This window comes from Ochotona curzoniae, unplaced genomic scaffold (assembly GCF_017591425.1).
Source record: "Ochotona curzoniae isolate NIBS_2020 unplaced genomic scaffold, NIBS_Ocur_1.0 scaffold_1852, whole genome shotgun sequence".
Taxonomy (NCBI): Eukaryota; Metazoa; Chordata; class Mammalia; order Lagomorpha; family Ochotonidae; genus Ochotona; species Ochotona curzoniae.
In genome coordinates, this window is record NW_024467087.1 from 36951673 (window position 1) to 36959914 (window position 8242).

Here is an 8242-nt window from a genome sequence, read left to right on the forward strand (position 1 = left end):
GAATTAGGCTTTTCCTTGGCATGGCTAGAGCAGTTTTCCCAACTTCAAATGCTATTTGGAGGTAAAGAATTGGATAATTAAATTGGGGGAGACTGTAGCAACTTGATTTAGAGCAACAGAGATTTCCTTTTTCAAATCCAACTCCAGCCTTACATTTTCACATGATGAAGAAGAGACTAAGATTGTTGTCATATAAACCTCCCACTGATGTTTGGTTGGTGTTTTCATGGTGAGTTTGAAATAAATAATCTATGAGAAGTCCAAAAGAACACATTGCCTCTTTAGAATTGAAGCAGGAATTTCTCCCCAGTGGTCAACATGCCCTTAATTAAGACCGGGAACATCAAGGAACAATAATTTGGTTCATAAAAGCATGTGAATCAGCTACTTAAGGGATGAGTGCTATGGAAATATAGAGACACATCAAGTGGGGCAGGCCAATTATAGCTGGAGTGGAGATGCACAGGGCAGACTAAGCAACATCAAACCTCCCATTTCCTCTCCAGCCTGGGTGATTTAATATTATGGGAATGCAGGCAGTTTAGGGAGAAGGGTGTGGAGCAGTTTCCAACCAGAAAAACCTGTTCCTTCATCCAAAGAGAAGGATTCTAGTGATATATTATGCAAATGAATTTTTGGAACTACCTGTAGTTACTGTCCTTTCTGTTGCACAGAAATTCTGCAGATACACTGGAGGGGAAGGAATTGTGAAATATGGTGGTGAAATTAAGGAACAGGGGAAATGCATATACCACGTAAAAATACATGTGTTTTTTTTAAGATGTCACATCAAAATACACTTATCTTTTCATTTTCCATGAGCTCCTTGAACTACTCTCATATTTGCAAACAATTCTTCAATTGACTACTCTCTTTATGCTCAAAAACATTTTTAAAAAAGATTTGTTTTTATTGAATAGTCAGATATACAGAGAGGAAGATCTTCCATCTGTTGATTCAATCCCCAAGCAGCCGCAATGTCTGGAACTGAGCCAATTCAAAGCCAGGAGCTAGGAGCCTCTTCCGGGTCTCCCATATGGGTGCAGGGTCACAAAGCTTTGTGTGATTCTCGACTGCTTTCCCAGGCCACAGGCAGGGAGCTGGATGGGAAGCAGGGCTGTCGGAATTAGAACCGGGAACCATATGGGATTCCGGGCGTGCAAGGCGAGGACTTTAGCCACTGGGCTACCACGCTGAGCCCTATGCTCGAAAATATTTTTTAAAAGACTTATTTATTTGAAAATCAGAGTTACAGAGTTAAAAACTAGTGGTGGAGAGAGAGAGAGAGAGAAAGACAGAGAGAGAGAGAGAAATCATCCCTCCATTGGTTCATTCCTGAAGCAGCTGAAGGGGAATGAACTATGTCTAGGCCTGGCTTAAGCCAGGAACTTAGATTCACCTTTGGGTTTATTACATCAGTGGCAGGGGATCAAATATTTGGGCCATTTTCTTCTTTTCCCCTAATACATTAGTAGTTATCTTGATTAGAAGCAGAGCAGCCAAGTCTTGGGCTGATTGTCCAATACGGAAAGGCTGCTGGTGGTGGCTTAATATGCTGTGCTACAATACTGGAGCCCATCTTCTGAATCATAGAGCAATATAGAGTACCTGTGTATGGGCCAGTTTTGCTGAGTAGAGGATGAGGCAAAGATGAGATCAGCACACCATGAAGTCTAGGGAAACAAATTAGGCCAAAGTTATATCTGTTGTCATATTACTGGAAATTTGGTAGCCTAAGTATGGAAAAACGATTATGTTATGGAAATGCATTAAATAAACTAAAAACTATCATGTTTACTTGTTCCGCAAATAGTTTCAAACTGCTGGCATGGAGTTGTGAAACACTGTGGGTGAACTAAATGTTAAATATTTAAATAAAGCACTTAGATAAATAAAGTTTGTATTTATGAGTGCATACTATAAGTCTGACACAGCACTAGGATTTTTAATGGGTTATTTGACTCAATTCTCACAACACTGATGAAACAAATATTGTAATTAGCTATTGCACAGATTAAGAATCTTTTTTTTTTTTAAAAAAGATTTATTTATTTTTATTGGAAAAGCAGATTTACAGAGAAGGAAAGACAGAGAGAAAGTTCTTCCATCCACTGGTTCACTCCCCAAATGGCCTCAATGACCAGAGCTGAGCTGATCCGAAGCCAGGAGCAAGGGGGAGGGGCTTCTCCCAGGTCTCCCACGTGGGTGCAGGGTCCCAAGGCTTTGGGCCATGCTCTACTGCTTTCCCAGGCCATAAGCAGGGAGTTGGAAGTGGAGGTGCCTGGACATGAATTGGCATCCATATGGCATCCTGATGCTTGCAAGGTGAGGATTTAGTGATTGAGTCATCACACAAGGCCCAAGAATCTTTTTATTTTTCCTTTGTTTGAAAGGCAGAGAGACAACAAGAGAGACACACATGTCTCCTATCCTCTGGTTCATTCCCCAAATGCCTAGGACAAGCAGATATAGATCAGTACAAAACCAGGAATTGGGGGAAATTCATTCTGGGTCTCCCATTTGGGCAGCAGGAATCTGACTGATTTACTCATCACCTGCTGCCTTCCAAAGCATGTATTAGTAGGAAGCTAGATCGGATAGGATAGTTAGAACTCAAACCTAAGTATCCAATACAGAATACAGACATACCAAGCAACACCCTAATCATTATGCCTAGTGCCTGCCTCTAGAGACGATGGCTGTGAAGCTCAGAAAGGGTGATATTAGTCCATGAACACAGCTACTATTAGAACTCAGGACTCATCTTAGAACCTTACATTATAAACCTTATGCCCTTAATCTTAATCATGGTACGAGCCTTCTAGTCTTTGTAGGACCTTCATGAAATTATTTGACATTATTAATTTCACAAGTCTTTTTCTGAATCATGGCTAGGTTTGTGTTAAATATTTCTTCCCACAAACACTATTCATCAGGAAATTCTCAAATCCTTCTAGAGTGAGAAGAGTCAAATCCTAAAATATTGGGTCAAAACTTAAGTGTGTGTTCAGATGTTCCTGTAGGTTTATTGGATTTAGCAGGTGGTATACTAAAAGATCCCATTTCCTTTTTAGCTTCATGACTTTGGCTCCTGATGCTCCCAAACACCACCTTCCTTCCTAATTCTGCTTGTGGGAAGAAAACTAGAAGGAGAAGTTTTTACTCAGGCTAGTATGAACTCTGATCCCAGAAACAACCAAACAGAGTGATGTGGAAGCTCATTCTCTTTCACTTCCTCTTGGCAAAACTGTTGTTTCTCTCATGGAGAAACTGACTCTGCATTGTAGAGCAGGCCATGGAGGTGGATGGTAGAGAGCAACAAACCCCAACACACACACATCCCAGCTATCACAGCTTTGGAAGCTTCAAACTCCAGGCCCTTTCAGCTAAGCCCCTGAGGCCTGCACCTCCAAGATTGTGATGTTTGGCATCAGAGAGCTTTTACCACGTCCTGGAGTGAGACAGATATGTATATGTACTAGCACACAGTGGGCTCTGTCTCTAAGAAACTCCTTCATACAAAATCAGTTGCCTCAGAACCCTCCAAGGTATTTATATGCATCAATGTGGAAATCCTCATTTCCCAAAGATTTTTGCTATTGGGCTTTCTCACCACCTCCTAGATCTCATGATGCTGTTCTGCCTGAAGGGTTGCACTAACCTGTCACACACATTAGACCCCTGCAGTTTCTGGAGGGCATGATGAAAATATGCCACAGGCCTTGCTCACAATGTATACGTCATGTGAAACCACTAAATAATGAGGCCAACCTGTGTCGGATATGAGAGCTAAATTGAAAAGAATGCATTGCATATGTGGAAATGATATCTGAAATAGCACCTTTCAATATACAAGGTGCATCTTTACAACCTGTTAGTATAGTGTTTTATATATATATATATAATATTTGTTACCAATATGTCAGTGTTAGACCATCTGTGTGAGTTGTACACATGGAGTTACATGGTTCTAACCTGAACTCACCAAACATTATCAGGCTTTTATTTTGTGCCAGGAAAATCTGTATGAATATCTCAAAGTGCTACAGACATGCTTAAAGAGTCAAAACTGAATCCTGCATATCTAATGTAAGTGATGTTAGAAATGAACACGCACTCTAACACATTGCTAATATGAGTATAAAATGCTGGCACACCTTTTGGGAGACGATTTGTTAGTGCTTGTAAAAATAGGCACACATTTTGCTGTTGAGTTTTAATCTCTAGGATTGTTTTTTATGGAAACATGGTCACAATTACGCAAAGAGATGTAGTCAGGGATATTTATTGTACTATTGTTTATAATGGTGAAAAATTGGGAAGAAATTTCCATTTATGGGGAAATGATTAAGCTCAGGCAAGCCTATGAGTATAACGCTATGTGGCCATTAATAATAGAAGGGAGATGCACATAATATATGCTAAGTAAAAATGTAAATGACGAAAGCAGATGGAGGAACAAAATGTGTAGATGATTTCATAAGAAGTCAATCAATATTTGGAAACAGGGATATTATAGGACCCACTGAACCATCCACCCTCCTCAAAAATATATCCACATCCTACTCCTTGGAAAATGTGAAATTGTCCTGTTATATGGCTGGGGAAATTAAGGTAGGTAATCAGTTGACTTTTAAATGGGGCATGCTATGGTTTGGATGTTGTTTGACCCCCCACAAATGTTCAGAGATGGGAGGCTTGTTCACCAGGGTGCTGGTATAGCAAAATGATGGGACTTGATGGTGGGACCCAGTGGAAGACAGCTACATCACTGAGGGTCTGTGCTTGGGGTGAGTTCTTACAAGAGCAAATTGTTAGAAAACCCTAAGATGACATCCCCTCCTTGCTTCTCTGCTTTCCTTGTTTGAGGTGTGATTTTTGCCCCCTTTTCCTTCTCACACGTGTTCTCACCATTTCCAGGGGCCCTGTACTGACAAACTCAAAAAGAGGCTATGCCATGCCATTTGGTTTCCACTGCCCCAAACACTGTGCTAAGTTAACATGTTTTGTTCAATGGCTCAATTGGCTAATCCTCTCCCTGCAAGCACAGGCATACCATAAAGGCACTGGTTTGGTTCATTTCCTGACTGCTCCACTTCCTACTAAGCTCCCTGCTTGTGGCAGGGGAAAGCAGTATGGATGGGCCAACACTTTGGGACACTGCACCCCTGTGGCAGACGTAGAAGACGATCCTGGCTCCTGACTTCAAACTGGCTTAGCTCTAGCCATTGTAGCCACTTGGGGAGTGAACCAGCAGATGGAAGATATTTCTCTGCATCACCTTCTCTCCATAAATCTCTTTCTCCAATAAAATTAAATGATTTTTTAAAAAGGCTAACCTGTTTCATATAATAAAAAAGTTAACTAGGAGTTTGCAGTGGATTTTCTGTGTATGCTTGAGGTAATCATAAAGGTCATTCTAAAAGAGAAGATGATGTGAAATAGCTATACTCTCAGTTTTGGAGATAGAGGAAGAAGTCATAAGCCCATAATTTCAAGGATGCAGCTCTAGATGCTGTAAAAAGTAAGGAAATAGATTCTCCTATAGAGATGCCAGAAGGAGTGTGGACTTTTGACACCTCAGTTTTGACTCAGTGAAATTGGTTTCCAGTGTCTTACCTCCAGAACTGTAAGGGGATAAGCATATGTAATTTTAAACCTCTAAGTTGGTGGTAGCCTGTTACAGAAACATTAAGAAACTAACAGAAAATGGAAGATAATTATTTTGGTGTTTTAAAGTCTTTTAATGACTTAGGGGTAGTGTTGTGTCACAATGGATAAAGCTGCTGCCTGAAGTACTGACATCCTATATGGATGCTGATTTAAGCTCCAGTTACTCTACTTCTGATCCAGCTCTCTGCTCTTGACCTGGGAAAAACAGCAAATGATGACTCAAGTGTTTGGGTCCCTACTACCCACATGAGAGACCTAGATAAAGTTTCTGGCTCCTAACTTTGGCGTGGCCCAGTGTTGGCTGTCACAGCTATTTGGGGAGCATATCAATGGATGGAAGATTTTGTTCTCTCTCCTTCCCTTTTTTTTCTGAATTTCAAAAAACAAAATAATACATCTTATTTAAAAATCATCCAAGGCTTTGAGCTAGAAAATTGTTAGCTCAACTGATTTAGACTTAGTCATTACACAATTCTGTTTAGAATTCTATTCTACTAAGAATTTCACAATTCTAAAATTATAAGATGCAGTGATATTTTGTATCTACCTGAAGAAGATGCCATGGCCGATAGGTGAAGGATGAATAGGTGGAGTAAAGAAACAATATGGCTGTGGAAAGCTGCAATGTTATACTATATTGGTGGATACCTATCATTAACCATTTGTCTTAATCTATAAAACGTATAATATCAATAGTGAACTCCAGGGAAAATCAAGATGGTAGAATGGGGTGAGGACCGTTTAAACAGATGGAGAATCATTATCCAGCGTGAAGCAGAGAGGGCACATTCCAGGAAATAGGAGAGGACACGCCAATGGTAGAGGGGGCATCTAGAGACTGACAGACATGGGGAAGCACTAGCGACAACAGAGTAGTGGTGTTGCAGTGACTAGATAAGCCAGCAGCAGTCAGTGAGTGACGATCTGAGCTTCACCAGTGACCAGAGTTCATGAGCAGCCAGGTGAGAAGGGGAGTCCACTGGGAACTCAGGAGGTGAATCCAGGCAAAAAACTGCAAATCCTGCTGATATGTTTCATACCACCACCAGCAGAGACAGAGCAGCAGACCCCAAGCAAGCAATTGACACATATAAAGGAATGCCAAATAAATTCACATGAAATATCTCACAGGAAACTCTACAGCCTAGAAGAGACTGGAGTGACTTATTCCAGATTTTAAAAGCAAAAAATAGTTGGCCCAGAATAATGTACTCAGTAAAGCTCTCCTTTGTCTTTGAAATGAATGAAATTCTCCCACAGTAAAACTCAATGAATATGCCTCTTCCAGACCTGCCTACAAATGATACTTAAAGATATTTTCTTGACAGAGAAAAGGAATAACGCCCACCACCACCAAAGGCAAATGTGAAGAACATCCCAGTAAAATGACAACAGAAGGCTAAAACAAACAATGAACATCCCATTGCTAAAATGACAGAACCAAATTACCACCTATTTATAGTAACACTGAATGTAAGTGCTTAAACGCATCAATCAAAAGTCATGGATTAGTAGACTGGATTAAAAATACAAAACCCATCTATCTGTTGCCTACAGGAAACACAGGTCACCAACAAAGAAACTGTATCATGGATTTTGATGGGGTTTTTTTGTTTCATTTCTTCAGACAGTTTTTTTTTCCTATTAAAATCTGCACTGATTCATAGGTCATACAGTAGCACCATTTTCTTCAAGAAGGTTCTTGATTTTGTTTTTCATTTCTGCAGTGACACATTAGTCATTCAGTAGCATGTTATTTAACTTTATGGTATTATAAATTTCCATTTTTCTTCCTGTTGTTGATTTTGTTTTGTGGCTTTTCACTTAAGGGAATGTACAGTAACTCTGTGGTGGACACTATCATATCCAGATGTGAAGATACAATGCAGCATGCATCTGTACTTCCAGATCAAAGATGGACTTCCAAATATCCCAATGGATTCCCAATTAAATATTATCTTGACAAATGCTGGACTCTGCCATTATCCATACCCACAATGTCAGGATACACTTAAAAAGAATGATGGACTCATGACTGTTTATGAAGAACTATACTATTGCAACAGTATAAAAGAAATCAGTGAGTGGGGAGGGAATTTGAGGAGGAGGAAACGAAATCCCAGAGCCTATGGACTGTATCATAAAATAATTTAAAAATATTAAAAAATGCAAGATTAAAAGACAACAATCAAGAAGATGGGAAGAGGTATCAATAAGATGTTTTATAACCTATAAAGAATTAGTTTCTGGAAAACATAAATGAGCCCAGATGCTCATTCAGAAAAATTATCAACTCTCACAAGAAAAATGGAAAAATTTATGAATTTTGAAAGTAACTGTTGAAAAGTGTGTATCCTTAACTATAAACAAGGGGTTTCTGTGACATAGGGGGAGTGTCATTGTCTGCTCCATTGGCCTCATTTGAGCACCTATTTGAGTCCCAGATGCTCTACTTCTGATCCAAATCTCTGTTGATGGTCTGGGAAAGAAGTGGAGGATGGTTTGAGTCCTTGGATCCCTGCACCCATATGGGAGATCCAGAAGAGGCTTCTGGCTCCTGACTTTGGAT